The sequence below is a fragment of the Halichoerus grypus genome, chromosome 3 (assembly GCF_964656455.1).
Source record: "Halichoerus grypus chromosome 3, mHalGry1.hap1.1, whole genome shotgun sequence".
Lineage (NCBI taxonomy): Eukaryota > Metazoa > Chordata > Mammalia > Carnivora > Phocidae > Halichoerus > Halichoerus grypus.
In genome coordinates this window covers 193,929,381-193,948,563 of record NC_135714.1, presented here as the reverse complement: position 1 = coordinate 193,948,563, position 19,183 = coordinate 193,929,381, and the positions used below count along the sequence as shown (strand labels likewise).

At 37.6% G+C, this 19,183-nt stretch overlaps 1 long non-coding RNA gene across 1 annotated transcript; it reads right to left on the bottom strand.

Annotated features, from left to right (window-relative positions):
- Positions 1-243: 243 nt before the first annotated feature.
- On the bottom strand, positions 244-13,182 carry LOC118522346 (uncharacterized). The gene is made up of 4 exons (XR_013446668.1): positions 12,006-13,182; positions 5,137-5,281; positions 4,434-4,575; positions 244-320 (listed from the first exon to the last, which is right to left on the bottom strand). It is a non-coding gene; the product is annotated as an uncharacterized LOC118522346 (long non-coding RNA).
- Positions 13,183-19,183: the final 6,001 nt, after the last annotated feature.

Here is a 19,183-nt window from a genome sequence, read left to right as displayed (position 1 = left end):
GGAAGAACAGAGAAAGGAGATTCACTGTAAGCGTAACGGCATGCCCAAAAATGAAAGTTCAAATAGTTGAACAGGACAAATAATAACAATTCAAGACAATATTTTTGAGATAAAGAAAGCTGGAATTGACATGTCAAAAGAGTACACTACATTCCAGGAAAAACTGATCCCTAATACTAAATATTTAGATATATTCTAGTAAACTTACTGGACTTGAAAGGTTTAAAAAAGAATCCTCTGGGTGTCCAACCAAAAAGATTAAGTCATTTATAAAAAAAAACTCAGAGGGACTTCAGACTTCTTCACAGCAGCAGTCGGCACTAGAAGACATTAAGAAGGAAAGGTGACCTTGGGGGACTAGGGTGGCCAAAGTTGGTTAAGCATCCGACCCTTGATTTTGGCTCAGGTCATTATCTCAGGGTTGTGAGATCAGGCCCTGCACTGGACTCTGCTCTGGACATGGTGCCTATTTAAGATTCTCCCTCTTCCTCTCCTTCTGCCCCTCCATCCCCTCTCTCACCCTCTCTCCCTCTCTAAAAATAAAATAAAATAAAATAAGACGGAAACAGATTCTGACATAAAAGAAAAAGACAATTTTTAACATTCAAGAACTCAAGGAATATTGTCCCTAGGAGCCCTTCATAAGTAATATACTAGGGGAAAATTTAACCAGGAAGAGATAACCGGGAAAACTAGGGCATAGGGTTGGCAGTGATCATTGACTCTATTTAACAGTATAATAAAGATTAAAGTAAACTTGGGCGCCTGGGTGGCTCAGTTGGTTGAGCAACTGCCTTCGGCTCAGGTCATGATCCTGGAGTCCCGGGATCGAGTCCCGCATCGGGCTCCCTGCTCGGCGAGGAGCCTGCTTCTCCCTCTGACCCTCCCCCCTCTCATGTACTCTTTCTCTCTCTCATTCTCGCTCTCTCAAATAAATAAATAAATCTTTAAAAAAAAAAAAAAAGATTAAAGTAAACTTGAAGATTAAAGTGATAGAAAAGAAAGTAAATATTGTATTGTTTGATAACATAGAAATGATATAATTAATAAAAGTTGGGGCAGAAGCTGAGTAAGAAGGTAGGTGGTAATAAGTATACAAATTTCCTCATCTTTAATAGATGGGATCAAAGGTCGCCAAAGTTGGCAAATCAAATAATGTTTCCCCCGCCCCCCAAGTGTTCAAAGGTAAACAGTGACAAAGATACTCAGTGAAATTTGGGAATGTATACATACTCAACAATCAGCTAAATTTATGTCCTATGAATAGGACATAAAGTAGTGTGATGGTTAATTTTATGTGTTAACTTTCCTGGGCCATGGGGTGACCAAATACTTGGTTAAACATTGTTCTGGATGGGGTGCTAGGGTGGCTCAATCAATTGAGCATCTAACTCTTGATTTTGGCTCAGGTCATGATCTCAAGGTTGTGAGATTGAGCCCTGAGTTAGGCTCTGCACTGGGCGTGGAGCCTGCTGAAGATTCTCTCCCTCTCCCTCTGCCCCTTCCTAGGCCCCCCCCCCAAAAAAAACCAAAAAACACTGTCTTAGTTGTCTCTGTGAGGGTGTTTCTGGATGAGAATAATATCTGAATTGGTAGACTGAGAAAACAGATGGTTCTCCCCACTGTGGGTGGGCTTCATCCAATCTATTGAAAACCTGAATAGAACAAAAAGTTAGAGGAAGAGAGAATTTGCTGTTTTTGCCTGACTGTCCTGGAGCTAGGACATCAGTCTTTTGCCTTTAGAATCAGACTTGGATTGGGGCATATACCACTGACTCTCCTGGTTCTCAGATCTTCAGACTAAGAATTAGAACTGTACCAGGAACTCTCCTGGCTTTCCGGTTTGCTGACTGCAGATCTGGGGCTTCTCAGCCTCCAAAACCATGTGAGCCAATTCCTTACAATAAATTTCTTTATTTTATATATATATATATATATATATATATATATATATATATATATATATATTCCTATTGGTTCTCTTCCTCTATATCCTATTTGTTCTGCTTCTCTGGAGAACCTTGACTAATACAAATGTATATATAATAGTAAGGAACTAATAAACACTGTCTAAAGAAGTAAGAGATTAAGAGCATTCTATAAAGTTATAAGGGTTAACTCTGGGAAAAAAACCCCAAATCTTGCTACCTATTAGAAGAAACACATACATACAAAACATAGAAAATAGATCATACGCATCATCTGGAAAGAGATAGAAAAATAGAAAGCACAAAATAAATAGGACAGAACCAACACCAAATATATCTTATCAAAAAATGTAAATGAATAAATTTACCCTTTTAAAGAAAACAGTTTTCATACTGAATCACAAAGCAAAATATAACTCTGTGCAGCATTTAGGAGACATGACTAAAACAAAATTATGCAGAAAGTTTGAAAATAAAGGGATAAGCAAAAATATATCAATAAAAGCAAAAAATAGTCAGTGGGGTACTGTGTAGAGTGCTTACATTGCTTTGTACATAGCAAGTACTATTAAAATGATGATAAAAAATAAACTACCCAAGAAAGCAGGAGTTGAGGTATTACCAGACAAGAATGCAGATGAGACCAGGAATGGCCCTGCTCAAAAGGGAAGACATTTATTAAACCTTGTCTGGTGACCTTCTCCCAAACTAAAAGACAGGAAAATGAATAATCTTTTTCTAAGACAGGAATATCCCCATGCATTAATTAACTTGGAATGGTGTTAGCCATTGCTTGCCTTGACTAGAAACAACATGGTTAATGTCACCCATCCATCTATCCATGCATATTTACTAATTACACTGGTATAGAGCTACGGATATGGCTATATTTAGGATTTTCTTTTTTTATCCTAAAACTAACTCTTTCATCAGTAACTCTTGGATGGTTTTTGCCAGAGACAACAAAATACAAACTCTGTCCTAATTTTTTTCTTCTACTGCATACACGAAGAATTTCCGGTCTATTAGCAATTCTGGAGCATTCTCATATCCCTATCCAGGCTGATCACAGCGTCTGGCTTCCCTGCTAGGTTGCTGTACTCCAATTCAATTCTGTGATGCAGCGCCAACACCCCCTCACCCCCAACATAAGAAAGCATCTGCAAAAAAAAAGAAACAAGTACAGTAACATCTTCCGTCTTTCCCAAACGCTGGAGCTTTTCTATGTCTTCGGATAGAAGGTCAACAATATACAAAGAGGAACACAGTCTTGTATATATCCGAAACGGTTTTGAATTCATTTCAGCCCACACTTAAATGTCTTCTAGTATCACCAAACAACAAAGGGAATGAATAAAATCAAACTTTGAAAGAAACTGGAGTCTCTAGGATTGACTGGTATTGGGGTATGCGGATCGATGCAAAGCCTGCTAGCTCATATTCTGCAGGTCCCAATTCCTAAGGCACCTCCAGAGAGCCCTTCCTTGACTCCCATCAATAAAGTAGTTCCCCCCCAACTGCACTGTCTTTGAGTGATTTCTCAACTGGAATGCCAGGGAGCCCTGCGTTCTGTAAGATGTCACCAGGGGGTTGTACAAGAACCTGTGACTGAAACACATTTGTTTGAACTTTGAGGCTCTGCAATGTTAGCACTTACCATGATCGACTGTCCTAGTAATTTCGCTAGAGGTCTTTCAGCCCCTATGGCAGGGCCCGGGAGGACGGTTCTCATTTCATTGAACCCATTCTCTGTTTCTGACACCGGATAAGGGAGTCCATTGATAATTCCATAATCAGTAGGCACTATCGCAGCAGGGCAGGGAGGTGAGGGGAAGACGGTAGGCTGCTGACATCCATCAGCTCCCCAGCACGCCACCGACTGACGGCAGCCAATACGCCTACCACTTAAGAGTACCGCCATGGAATGTCCTTCTAAACAAGGAATGTTTTGATGCCCTGCAACTCAGCCGCCCACCCCTGCTGCTTTGCTGATGTAAACGGCAAAACGTACATTGTGCAGGGTAGAAGTGAATTATTAATTTTTTTTTTGCTTGTGATTTTCTTGTTTAGTCTTTATTTATTTTATTCTTTTTATTATGCCCTTCTGTTTTGTATTTGTTTGCTTTTTGTGTGATGGCCCAATGTAGCAATTTTGGGGGGAAGATATATGGCACTGAAGAACATTCTAGGTTTACCCCAAAGGACAATTCTAAATAAGGCTTATTACAACTTTCTGAGTCATTTCACCACACTAGTAAAATGGAGAACACACAAAAAAGTAACAGTGAGGGGCGCCTGGGTGGCTCAGTCGTTGAGTGTCTGCCTTCAGCTCAGGTCATGGTCCCAGGGTCCCGGGATTGAGCCCTGCATCGGGCTCCCTGCTCGGCGGGAGGCCTACTTCTCCTTCTCCCACTCCCCCTGCTTGTGTTCCCTCTCTCGCTGTGTCTCTATCAAATAAATAAATAAAATATTAAAAAAAAAAAAGTAACAGTGAAAGTTACTTACCAATGGGTTTTGGCAATCCCAGTTGGCCTCTTTGTGCGTTGTCACCCGACTCAAAAACACAGCCGTGGCTCCAAAAAAATGGAATAGAACTTAGCTACAAATCACAGCTGTTTGAAAGGTACTGTGTCTTCACAGAGAGATGCTGAAATAACAAACACACAGAGATGAAATGCCCAAGGTTTTGAGTGATTTTGCAAAAACAGTAAACTGCCTTTAAACAAAGCCCAGTTCACTTGAGTATGTTCTCAAAACTGACAACCCAGACAAAAGCACATAAATCTGGTATGGAGAGAAATCCGGGGGCTTAGCAGAAGGAGAGTTCTCGACCTGGTTGTTTGCGCTCAAAGGTGACTTGCAGGAGTACTTCTGAGAAAACAGTAAGGCAGCTTTTCTGAGTACTCTGAAGATAAAGAATGTCAGCAAACACTTCATCACACGAACTAGTTGGACAAGTATCCACCAGGCCCTGGAGAGAATGTGTTGACTTCAAGTAGCAAGATTCTTGGGTTTAAAAAGAAACCGAATTTTTGGAAAAATCACATTGATTAAGGAAAACCTTGAAATGTTTCCACTGCTGTTTGGCCTTAAGAGTGAGGAAAGATATCAGTAAGTCTCCAGTTTGATTGAAAGCCACCTGGAAGAACCCACTGCAGGACAAATGGAACAGTGTCTTCCCTTCTTTTCAATGCCACTGAGCACCCACCTGGGTGAGGGATCCTTTCTCTCAATCTTCTGCTCAGCTTGAGGACTTGACTTTGAGAGACAAGAAAAACTTCTTTGTAAACTGTCACCTGAGGAGGACCCTCTGGATGAGACTCTTGACCTTTCCCCAGAGAAGTTCTGGATTTCTGCAAAAGAAAAGTATACTGCCTCTTATAGGCAAGCAATGTTCAACTTCTTTCTTATATGAGCAAGCTTTTTGTACCTTAACAAGCATCAAGGACAAGGACAGAAATGGTCCCATTCCAATTGAAAATGAAATCTGTGGGTACCTATTTCAAATTCACTCCGGGATCAAGTATTTGTACGAACAAACATAAGTACAGGATTCTTCTAAAGAAGCAAATTTTAGTCTATTTTTATTTGAAAAAATATTTTTTAATGCACAAATAGGCCTATAAGAGATTAAGAAACCAACACGTGTCCACAATCATTTTGTAACTACTGGGCTTATATGATCATTTCACTCAATAAGGGAATGATTTTACAAAGTCTTATATAAAATTGTGTTCTGGAATCTATTTTTATTAATATTGCTTTGAGTTCTGGTTTTAATAGCTTTACTACTCAACATTGTCAATACATTTTCATGCTAAGTAACATCAATTAAAATCGATTTATAACCTTAAGTTAAAGTCAATCTACTGAGACTACCTTTAAAAAATTAAATCCCAATTTTGACTTAGCCAGTTATTTATTTTATTGTGTTTGCCTTGTGACTTTTAAACATTTATGAAAAAGAAAGAATGATTTATCTTAAGAAAGGAAAGCTAAATTGAACTATATTTTAAAAGAATGTTTGGCTACAAAGTAATTTTTAGTTTTAAAATGGGGGGACGACTCTTGTATGTAGCCATATTATATAACACATACCATACTTTATTATCCTCTCACATAGTAGAGATTTTTTTTTTAAAAGATTTTATTTATTTGACAGAGAGAGAGACAGCGACAGAGGGAACACCAGCAGGGGGAGTGGGAGAGGGAGAAGCAAGCTCCCCTTGGAGCAGGGAGCCCGATGCGGGGCTCAATTCCAGGACCCTGGGATCACGACCTGAGCCGAAGACAGATGCCTAACAACTGAGCCACCCAGGCGCCCCAGTAGAAATTTTTTTTTTTTAAAGAATTTTATTTATTTATTTGACAGAGAGAGACAAAGCGAGAGAAGGAACACAAGCAGGGGGAGTGGGAGAGGGAGAAGCAGGCTTCCCGCCGAGCAGGGAGCCCGATGTGGGGCTCGATCCCAGGACCCTGGGATCATGACCTGAGCCGAAGGCAGACACTTAACCGACTGAGCCACCCAGGTGCCCCCCAGTAGAGATTTTTAATAAGAGTCGTAGGCCAACTTGGATGAGGTTAAAAAAAATTGAGTATGAAATTTAAAGGAAGGAAAAATTTGCTTATTCTACCTATACTACTGTGATCCTGTAACATCCTTAACATCTCCTGTGATGGAGGAAAACCACAAGTCAAACATAGAAGCTGGCTTCCAGCCAGTAGCATTGCCCAGGAAGGTTTAGGTTTAGGTGAAATGTCCAATGACAGGATGCTTGAGGCACCAGGGGGCAGCATTAGGGCACGGATTTCTTAGGGAATAAGTAAAAAGAAGGAAAATGCAGATAAACATCTTACTCAATAAATATGTATTCAGCATCCTATGTGCCAAACACCTAGGAGTTTACATTTAGTGAAGAATGGAACGGTGCTAATAGGTATCAAAAGCAAAGTTGCCTACTTCCAATTTTGCCTATAGGTTAGGTCAATAACATTCTCTCTCAAATACCCAGGTTGGCCTTTTTAAAATAAGCATTGTGTTTTTCTCTTCTCACTTTAGGCCCATCTTTCTGTTATTAGTCCCACTTTTCAATGGATGATAGTTCAGGTAAGGCTACGATCATTTCTTTTTTTAATTTTTTTTTTTAAAGATTTCATTGATTTATTTGTCAGAGAGAGAGCACAAGCAGGGTGAGCGGCAGGCAGAGGGAGAAGCAGGCTCTCTGTAGCAGGGAGCCTGATACAGGACTCGATCCCAGGACCCCAGGATCATGATCTCCAGGCGTTGCTGCTACGATCATTTCTAAGTGGAACAAAAGGATTGTCACTTTGGCCACTCCTTTCTTTTCCCTTTTTTTTTTTTTTTTTAGGGAGAGAGCACCTGACAGGGGCAGGGAGGGGGGAGGGGAGAGGAGGGAGGGGAGGAGAGGGAGAGAGAGAATCCCAAGCAGGTTCCACACCCAGTGTGAGCCTGACTTGGGGCTCCATCTCACAACCCTGAGATCATGACCTGAGCCGAAATCAGGAGTCAGAGCCCAACGGAGTGATCCAACCAGGCAGCACCTGACCACTCCTTTCTTAAAATTATAGGCATCATTATAGACTTTTCTCCTACTAATGCCACTGTAGGAATGTATTTATATATTTTTTCCCTCTAGGCCTGCAAAGCCTGCATTATTTATCATCTGGTCCTTGACAGAAAGGTTTGCCAACCCTCGATCTAACCCATCATTATCTCTTCCTGCACAAACTCAAAAGATTCCAGACCATGCACGATCTGGCTTCTTTCTACTTCTTCAATTACCATGGCCTCTTTTCTCTTCCTCAAACACATCAAATCCTTCCCCTCTTCAGGACCTTCATACTTGCTGCATCTTTTTCCTAAAATGCCTTTAAAGGTTCATTCTCATCCTTTAGGTCTTATCTCAAATATCACTACCTAGAGTGAGTATTCCTTACCCCCAGTTGTTCTCTATCACAAAATCACCCTCTTCATTTCCTTCATAATTACCTCAATTATTTATCTTTTGCTTAGTCATTGTGTCTTTCCTTCACTAGAATGGAAGCTTTATGAGACCAGTCACCTTACTGTCTTGTTTATCAGTGACTGGCACTGTAGGCACTCAGTATTTTTTATTGTGATAAATAAAATACACATAACATAAAATTTACCATTTTGAAGCGTACAATTCAGTGGCATTAAGTATATTCACATTGTTGGGCAACTATCACTACCATTTATCTGCAGAATTTTGTTCTCCTCATCCCTTCTACCACCAGTCCCCAGCATACTCTGTCTCTATTTTCTGTCTCTATGAATTTGACTACTCTAGGCAGCCCATATAAGTGGAATCATACAATATGTGTCCTTTTATAACTGGCTTATTTCACTTCGCCTAATGTCTTCAAGGTTTACCCATGTTGTAGCATGTGTCAGACTTTCCTTCCTTTTTAAGACCAAATAATATTCCTTCGTATGTACATACCACATTTTCTTTATCCATTCATCCGTTAATGAACACTGTGGAAATTTTTAATTAAAAAAAATCTTATCAATAGGAAACATTCCCTGGGTCTCTTAAATTAAGTTTAACTGAGCTTTACAATTATAATTAATGTACAGTCGGCATATGCTTAATGTTATATCTAAAATTCCCACTAGCAAAATCAAGAGAATAATCAGCAACAAACCCCAGAGATTTTATAGTAAGGCAGCCATTCGAAAGCATTAGGGCAAGCAGCTTTTTTTTCCTCTCAATTTTTTATTATGGAATATATCACACATATATAGAAGTAAACAAAATAATACAGTGAACTCCCATATAATCATCACTCAGCTTAATAACTACCAGCTCATTGCCAATCATATTTTGTCTATAACTTCATCTATTACCCTACTTTCTATATTATTGTGAGGTAAATCATTTTGTCTACAAATATTTCAAATGTTTCCCTAAGAGATAAGTAAAGGGCTTTGATTTCTTATCATTTTATTAGGAAGATATATTTTTTTAAGATTTTATTTATTCATTTGACAGAGAGAGAGAGAGCACTAGCAGGGGGTGAGCAGCAGAGGGAGAGGGAGAAGCAGGCTCCCCACTGAGCAGGGAGCCTGATGTGGGGCTTGATCCTAGGACCCTGGGATCATGACCTGAGCCAAAGGCAGACGCCCAACCGAATGAGCCACCAGGCGCCCCAAGAAGATATTTTTTCTGAATTTGTTTATGGTGGTATCAGATACATGTCTGTAACTTTGTCATATAATTTGATGGAAAGCACTCCTTAATAAAACATTTTAAATTGTATCTTTTAGAAGGATTTATAAATGTCTGATCATTTCAAGAATGCAAACCCCGAAGGAAAATATTTGCCAACATTTAGCCACAAACAAAAATAAAAAATGTTGGGCTACAAGATGACTATACTTCTTCAAGTGACTGGCACCTGGGCAGGGAACCAGACACTAAGTCTATGGTTCTCTACTTTAGTGAGTAAAAGAATCATGAGGAGCTTGTTTAAAAAGCAGATTCCAGGGCCTCATATCTGTAGATTTCTGATTTAGTAGGACTGGGCTGAGATCTGGAGGCATGCATTTCTAATAATTGCTGGAGATAATTCTAATGGAGGGCATCCAAGATGGCCTCAAAACCTTCTTTCTAACTTTAGGACTCATGTGCTCTATGGCTTTGTCGTTTAACATTTGTGCCTTTTAGTATTCTGTTCAGTGAAAATTTCTAGGTCCTGACCAAATAAATGTACCATAATCCAGCATTCCTCCCCCTTTTGATTCTCCACTTGAATGATAAACATTTTCTCCACAAGTTAAACATGATCATATATGAGTCTATTGTCTCACTTGTGAGCATGATTAGTTTCCATGGGCTTTGGAAATTTGATTACTCTCTTCCTTTCCTGAGCAATGATCTTGGTGACTCAGGATGACATTCGCCTGAGCAATTTATTACACAAATAAGAACATATTATGTGTTTTGGTAGTATTCAAAAGTTCTTTTGTAGCAAACTATGCTTATTGTTATGGCAGAAATGAATGCAATTTGGCTCAATTTTCTTAATTTAAAAACTGTACCTAAATCAGCAATGCTTTTTATTAAATAACAGCGATCTTCTTAGAAAATCATTTCATGCTACCTAATTAAAATTTCAATTTCACAGGGATGGAGCCAAGGCTAAAGGAAAAACTGAAAGAATAAGTGGCTTAAACATGAGAAAAAAATGTAATAGAGGAAAATAAAGAATAAAGGGAGGCTGGATTCAGTTATTTATATAATCATGTTAAATGGCAGTGGTAAATTGAAGAGGATCAGAATATGCCACCCCAAAATATGCCACTTTGGCATAAGGATTATTTTGAACTGATGGCAATGGAGAAACAGCAGACACAAGAAAAACCCTTTACTCTCCCCCGTTCTGCCCCAAAGCAAGGCATACATTTTCCTTTGTGAAAGTGTCTCCTTCTCTTGTACCAGAAAGGGAAAAACCTTTATCACAGGAGAGGGAAATAGCACTGAGATGAGTCTGCATAAACAAAACCATACTAAATAATCCTATCTTCCAGTAGTTTCCCCTATATATTTACTTTCCCACAATTCACCAAACCCCTTTTATTTTGTTTTGTCACTTCTCCACAATTCATTACCTTGATTAAGGTGGTATATAAGCCCCCTGAGTTTAACATTTCTTTGGATCTTCACTTTATATGAAGGCCACCATGCACATAAAAAATTTGAAATATTAACATCAAATAAAATTTCTATGCCTTTTCTCCTGTGAATCTTTTTAAATCTAATTCTCAGGCTCCAGACATGAACCTAAGAGTGTAGAGGAAAGTTTTTCCTCCCCTACAAAATTATTTAAGAACTTAATCCACTAGGCATTTGCTCACAGTTTTCCTTTAAATAGGAAGGAATAGTGAGTGGTATAGTAGAAAGAACTCTGAAGTTAGACTAGCTTGAATTGAAATCTTGGGTCTACTATTTGATGTATGAACTTGGGCAAGTTATTTAAGTGCTGTACCTCGGGCGTCTGGGTGGCTCAGTCGTTTAAGCATCTGCCTTAGACTCAGGTCATGATCCCCGGGGTCCTGGGATCCATCCCTGCATTGGGCTCCCTGCTTTCAGGCTCCCTGTTTGGCGGAGAGCCTGCTTCTCCCTCTCCCTCTGCTGCTCCCCCTGCTTGTACTCTCTCTCTGTCAAAAAAAAAAAAAAAATCTTTAAATGCTGTACGTCAATTTCTACATCTATAAAACAAAGATGATAAGGCCAACTTAATGTAATTGCTGTAAGGGTTAAATAAGGTGAAATATGCAAAATAATTTGCACAAAGTAGAGCCTTGGTAACATTTAGTTCCTCTAAATTTTGATGCGTATCTCTGCTGTTAAAGTAAAGATCCTTGGGAAGAGATAAGAGTTTAGGAAGCAGGATGGATAGAATGTGAATCTCGAGCTTCTCTCTCTTTCTCTAGGTGGGGCTGCCATTAAAATACCTAGATGTCCCAGTGTGTTAGCTGGCAGTCTTGTGCAAAGGACTTTGTAGCTGAAAGAGGGATTTGAGAAAAATCCAAGATTCCAAAGCACAGAAGGAAAGCACCTACCACTGTGGATATTGCTGAATGATTCAGAAGAAGGAAGGAAGAAAGGAAGGGAAAGACAGTATCTGCCTGATTATCAATATGCAGCAAGAGCTTTTATGCACTAATTCTGCTTAAAGGGGCCTCTATTAAGAAAATAATTCGAAATACATAAAAATAATTAAGCACATAGATGATCATCTCAATCTTGAGAGAAAAACTAAAAACAACCTGAATGAGCAAAAATAATAAAGTAATTATAGTATTTTTATATGATGAAATATTACTTAGCCATTATAAACAATGCAAAGGAGTATATACCTTATCAGCTCAATTATGTAAAAATAAAAGTACACGGATGAAAGAAACTGGAAGGATAAACAAAACAATTTTAAAAGTACTTAACTGTGAGTTAGATTGTAAATACTATGATCTTAAGGTTATTGAGTGAAAATTTTATTTCAGATATACTTTTTCAGTTATAGAATTACCTTTTTGTTCTTCTTGAATTTCTTTCCTCTTCTGAGATTTCCTATATTTTCATTCATTTTGAGTATATTTTCTCTTAAGTCCTTGAAGCATAGTCCTCTAACAGCTGCTTTAAAATACCCAATTCTTCTGGTTCATTTTGGAGCTGATATCCATGGGCTGACTTTTGGATCACATTTTCTTATTTCTCCACATGTTTAGTAATCTTAGATACTATCCTGTATCTAAGAATGATGACATAGTGAATGATGTACTTTAGAGATGTTTGGTTCTGTTATGTTTCTCTAAATTGTTGTTTCAGCAGGCAGTTACCTTGGTTAAATTCAAACTCTAACTCAGTGCAGTTCTTTTAACCTTATCTGGGCTGCTTGGAGTCTACCCTGCACATGTGTAGTCTAAGAGTTAGCTAGAGATTTGGGGAGTTTCTGTAGACTTTAAGCCTCCCTCTCTCTTGTTCTCTCCTTTCTGGGATCTCTCTCCCCCATTTTCCAATATTGTTTAATCGCCTCTTCATCTCATTGGTAAGGGAAAGGAAGAATTCCCACCCTATGTGTATGGGAATGACCTAGCACATGGCACCCAGCACTGGACAGATAAGAACAGCAGTTTACTAGTCACATATACTCACAGTCTGAGTGGAGGATACCAAACCCCATGTAGGGCCACGTGGAAGTTAAGCTTAGGAGTAAATAACCAGGCACTATGGGAGGCAGGTTTTGTAATATAAAGGGGATGAGGTAGCCCCTGTTTCCCATGGGAAGATGTGATTGGTTTGTTTGAATAATTCCGTAAGTTTGCAGGGACAAGGAGGAAATATATGTGGTCCCCAAGACAAGGAGGGCTATTTGGCTAGGGGACCCTATCCACAGGAGCAGGGTGGGGAAGGGAACTTGGACTCAGGTTAGTCAAGACACTCCTAATTTTACCAGATGTCAAGGCAGTATGTCAATTTTAGGCCTTACACCACACTGTGGCTGCCCTGGACTCCATTCTCTGGTTCATCAAGCCAATATGCCTGCAAGTTTCTAAGTTTAGGTCATCCTCCATGACTGGATGCTGCAGGCTAAAAGCCATAAAAATAGGAAACTCCTGAAGTGCCACCTCATTCTTCCAAGTGTTGACTTCCCTCAAGAATTTGCCTTCTTTTGCTTGCTCCCCAGCGCCTTTTTTTTTTTTTTTTTTTTTAATATATGTGATCTGATAGGAGCTATTTGGCCATTACCAGAAGCAGAGCTCTCAAAGTTCATTCTTAATTTTTGGATGTAAGCACTTTAAATAGCTGAAGAAACTACCAGATATTGCTTATTGATTAAAACGGGAATTGGTGTGGAGTCTTTGGAATGATACTACATAAGAATATTAACTCACCGCTGAAATAACTGCAGAACTCAATCACTACATAAAATAATTACGTTGTAATTTACTACAAATTTTGATTCCACACAAATAATTCAGTCAAACTTGAGTTGGACTCAGTCCTTAACAGATAAAACCCAGAAAAAAAAGTTTTTTCTTTTATGGGCAAAAAGACAAAAGCTATTTGACAAGCCAGTCGTATATTTCTTCTGAAATATGCACCATATTTAAATTTTGACTGACTCTAACCAATTTTAATCTTTTAATTTGCCTTGCTTCTATGTATTTCTAATTTGCTTTTATTTATACGTATGCCTGTAAGCATTTTCCCAACACTCTATCTCTGTCCTATATCCCTATAGAGACTATAAATGCCTCCTGGGCATGAGCCAAAGACTTGATTTAGTTTAAATCTACACACGCAGATACATACTTACATCTGTTAATTTTTTTTTTTCCAGTAAATCCTACCAAAACTTGGATGGACAAATTGGGTTTTAAATTTCTTCAGCATTTTGTATATTTGGTGCTCCCAGGACTTACAAGACTCAAGAGCATGTTATACACAACACATGACTAAAATTTATTACAGCAAATGGTAGGGAGCAAAAGCAATGGGAAAAAGGTCCATTGGTGAAGTCCAGAGAGGCAGACTTCTTTCTCTCTCTAGCAGCAAACTATAGGCATCTGTGGAATGCCTCTGCCCATGGAAACCCATCTGAGTTTCAGGGTCCAAGGCTTTTATGGAGGTCTGTTAATATATATATATTCTGCTATGCAATCATCCATGGCAACTGAAACTCAGGACCCCAACAATGAAACCAGGTGCACATGTTTGTGCAAAGCAATTTCTTCAGGTGTATGTAACAAAGTCATCATCATTAACATAAAAACACTCCAAGGGCCAAATTCCCAGGGTTGGCCAAGGGTCAATCATAGTTCCCTTGGAGACATGCAAGGAATAAGCAAATACCTGCAGCATTAACTTTTTCCTCACAAGGGTCTGTATATGTCCTTGCTATCATCTATTTCAATTCCTGGCTTACTAACAGAAATAATACAAAGCTAAGTCCTGGCATGTGGGAAGACATTTTTAAGACCACTGTATCTCTAATTCATTTCCTCTAGTTTTTCTACTCTTCCCAACACATTCCCAGCCTCCAATTTCTATAGCTGGCTGTTCTTTACAAACAAGCAAGCTACTTACAGGAAGCAATAGTTTATGTGGTTTGACAGAGGAGGCCTAAGATCAATACAGCCCAAAGATGTAAAAACTACAGTTATATCCTTGTGTGATTTAAATCTTTCCTCCACACACCTGGTTTGCCTCCTGGAGTTTCTATTTCATATAGCTTTGCCATGACCCACTAATGGCCCAAGCCAACATTCTAGATGACTTCTCTTCTCTCCCATCCCTGAAATACAGTCACTAAAATCAGGTGATATTACCTCCTAGAAGTTTCCTGAATCTATCTCATTCTTTCCATATGACCACATTTCCCTGTTAATTGCTCCTTTCTTGCTTCCCTTTCCCTCTCCCCATAGGCCATTACTCATTACAGCAGTGCTATCATTCCAATTCTTTTCTAGAAAGCAACATGTCATACACTGAAGAACAACTTTCTGAAGAAGATCTCTAATATAAGGTATTTTAACCACTCAGGTCACTACGCTCAATTGTTTTCCTGTGTGTTATATATCTACTAATATCTATTTTATTAGAAAAAAATTAATTTCTATCCCAAATTCAAAGATATGTCCAGTGGGATGGAATCAATTTCTTGGAGTTCTTTGAGTTATGCAACAGTGCAAATAATAGCTACTTCCTATACATCATCCTCCCTTTGCTCTATGACATCTGGACCCTTCTCCCAATCCTTTCCTTTCTCATCTGCTATGTTCAGATTCCTCTTCATTAGATACTTCGGTTAAATTTCAATCCTGTAGAGAAGACCATAGCTAAATAAAAGTCTTCAGGGAAGAACTCCTTCTTGGGTAGATATATTTCATAGGTCCCATCTGAGATTGTAGGCAGAAGTTATAGATGGCATTAATATGTAACATTGATCTGAATATGAATTTTCAAAACATTCAATTCATAAAAATGATAAAAAATTTATTCCATCTTAACATAAGTACTCAAATGAGATCGTACAAAAGTTTAAAAAGCTCTTTTAACAAGTTGAGGGCTATACTGAATGAAAAAAAGGTTACATGGAACTTCTCTTAAACTGCTAAAAAACCTTCACAAAAAATGTGTTTCTGATGCAAAATTGCCCAGATTAGTTCCTCAAGTGGGAAGTCTTCAAAAGCTTCAAATTTACCAATTGCATTTTTGGTTTTAATTTATATAATAATATATATGCAATTACAAGGCTGGTATGCCAAGTGCAGACAGTATTAACAGCAGTAGTAGAAACATTCTCATAAAAGTAAACTAAATCTTGGGGCTACCTGGGTGGCTCAATCGGTTACGCATCCAACTCTTGATTTTGGCTCAGCTCATGATATCAGAGTTGTGAGACTGAGTCCCAGCGTGGAGCCTGCTTAAGATTCTCTCTTTCCCTCTCCCTCTGCCCCTTCCCCCCGAAAAGTGAACTTTTAGATTATATGCTCCTTATTGTACATATGCATTTTGTTATTCCAGAATGTACAGAAGTTTTTTTCTTTTATATTTAAAATAAAGTTTAGATTTTATTAAAGTAATACATGTATCAAAAAATTAAATGCACAGCATAATGCATAAACTTGTCTGAATCACTATGTTGTACACCTAAAACTAATGTAACATTGTGTCAATTATACTCAAATAAAAAAATGTCAATTAAATGTACAAAATGGTATTTGTGAAAACTAAGTGTCCTTCCAACTCTAGATCCCTAGGCCCTAAATTAGAGGTAACTACTATCAGTAAATATTGCTGGCCTATTCTTCCAGAGATATTTTACCTGAATACAAAAAGTCAGGGATATTCTAAGATAATACCATATAAGAAAGTCACTAGGCTCTTTTGAAATTATTTTTGAATCAACATACCAATTTTCAAAGATTAAGTTAGAGATACTATCAGCCCAACCCTGTATTACAACTGTCTTTTTGTTATGCATAAAAGTATCACAACTAGTTTCCATAGATATAACTTATATGTCATGGTCCCTAAATTTTAATTCTAATGTTGTACAACTACCATTAATGGCTTAAATAATCATTCCTTTCTCTGATTCTTCTACTTTCCCGTAATAAAAAGCTATTCAGCCTCTAATATTTTCCATACAAATGTTTCCCCCTTTTATATCTTTGACTTTTTAGCCCTCTAATTTTAGTACTTACTTTTGCCAGATACCAGAAGAAAACATTTCTACTAGCACTTTCTTCAAAGTCTTCTCCCTGAAGATGACATTTTTGTGACCAAAGGATATCATGCTAAGGTATGTGGAATGTACACCACAGTTGAAAAAGCAAAAGAAACTACACTTAGGCTGCAATTAGATAATGAAGAACACAACCAATGTTTTCTCGAGGAGAACAAAACACTTGAGGGCATTCTAGTAAATGAAAGAAAATCGGATGAATTATTTATCTTAAATATTTTCAAAACTTGGATCTCTTATTTTATAGAATGGCATGCTTAAAATTACTTACAGCAAAGTAAGGTTTAAGCACATTTTTTCAGAAACACATAAATTGTATAAAGCAAGATACACTGGTTTATATACTCTTTTATATGTAAAAGAGTCAGAGAGTGGGGTGATCAGGAAAATAGATAAAGGGGATTAAGAGGTACAAACTGCCAGTTATAAAATAAATAACTCACAGAAGTGAAAAGTACAGCATAGAGAATATAGTAAAAAATATTGTAATAACATTGTTGGGTGACAGATTCTGACTATTTATCGTGGTGAGCACTGAGTAACATATAGGATTGTTGAATCAGTGTTGTACATCTGAAACTAATATAATATTGTATATTAATTACACTTCACTAAAAAATAAAAGTGCTTACCCCCAAAAAACACTTAAAAAAAAAAAAAAGAGTCAGAGGACCTCAGTTTATGGAAATAAAACTGGCTAAGTAATTTTTAAAAATCTGTCACCCTCAGAAGAGAAATCAATATTTACCAAAATGGTGGATTAAATTAACCATGACAAGAGTGATTAATGTAATAATAGCTCCAATAAAGCCTCATTAAATAATCAATTAGAAATAAGTCACAGGGATGAAAAGTACAACATAGGGAATATAGTCAATAATAATGTGATCACTTTGTATGGTGACAGATGGGGACTACACTTATGGTAAGGTTTGCCTATTGTGCCTAATACTACTGTGGAAAGACTATGTTCCACACCTGAAACTAATATAACATTGTATGCATACTTCAATTAAGAAAGAGACACACAGAAATAACAATGAAAAAAATATTTAAATTAATAAAGCTCAAAACCTGTTAAGTAAAATATATCCCATCCTCCTAAAAAAAACGAGTTAGAATAATTTAAAAGGAACAAAAGATTTAGCAAAAGGCTCCTGGCCAGTAGTATTAGTATTATTTATAAAAGATCATACTTACTTCAGCCAGAACTAAAGGCATAAGTCATTTGCATTGACAATAACAGTCTAAAGAAGACAGGGTTTCTAGCACTTTTGATTTTATGATTATTTTGAATATTATTGTTCAGGAAATTCTAATTTTCTTTTAGAGATAATTTTGTTAAATTTGCTGCAAGGCTTCTCGGAAAAAGTAATTTTATAATATCCCAAGTTCTTTACTTTTCTCCCTATGTCCTTTCTAATGATTATCAGCTCGATAATAAAACTCATAAATAATTGTTTTACTCTTAAATTTCTAGGTGTACACTTATTTCGTAAGTTACTATGTGACCCTGGGCAAATTAATTAACTTCTCTGGGTCTCCAAATCATCTGTAAAAACATGTTGGCCTAGGGGTGCTCTATTAATAGGGACCCCCAACCCCTTCCCCACCCTACAGCCGTGATAGTTACGATAAATTACTATCGGTGGCAGAGGCTTACCCAGTTTCTCCTTACCTGTGATGCTGCCTGTTGCCTATTCTCTCTTCCTTTGGGGAAATCATTGATCTGTGATTACTTTTAGCTAAAAAGGTCTGTGAAGTCTAGACTGATGATCATGAGATTAAAAATAACCACCTGCAATTCCTGCAACCTTGAAATGCAATTTTTCATTTTCTTTTCCGGCATCCAACTTTTATTTATTGAGCACTGTGCAGGGCTCTGATACAACAGACATGGCTCCTGAATAAAATCATCATTTTGTGAGGTTCTTAGTTTAAAACGAAACAAATATATATATATGTAAAATATATATGTGTGTGTGTATATACACATATATACATATATGTATATAGGATGTATACACGTCCATATATGTAAACACATATTTATATACATACACACATGTAGGATTAATCTATGCTACCACAGCTTTCAAGTTTTTTCTTTCTTTTTTTCTTTAAAGTAGGCTCCAAGCCCAACATGGGGCTTGAGATCAAGAGTTGCTTGCTCTACCGACTGAGCCAGCCAGGTGCTCCCCTAACAACTTTCAAAACATTCCCTCCCTACCACTTTTCTCTATCCATTTGATGAAATTAATAGGAAAATCTCTATGACAAATTAAGAGTAGCATCCGACAGGCATTCCACCAAGCTTTATTCTCAAGATTTCGAAGGTAAGAAGTCAAAGCTTCAGTTTACACATGATTTGGCTACTCAGAGATTCTAGGCTACTGTTGGGTTTACTGATTACCTGCAAAAACATTTTAAGATAAGATAACTAAGATAAATAG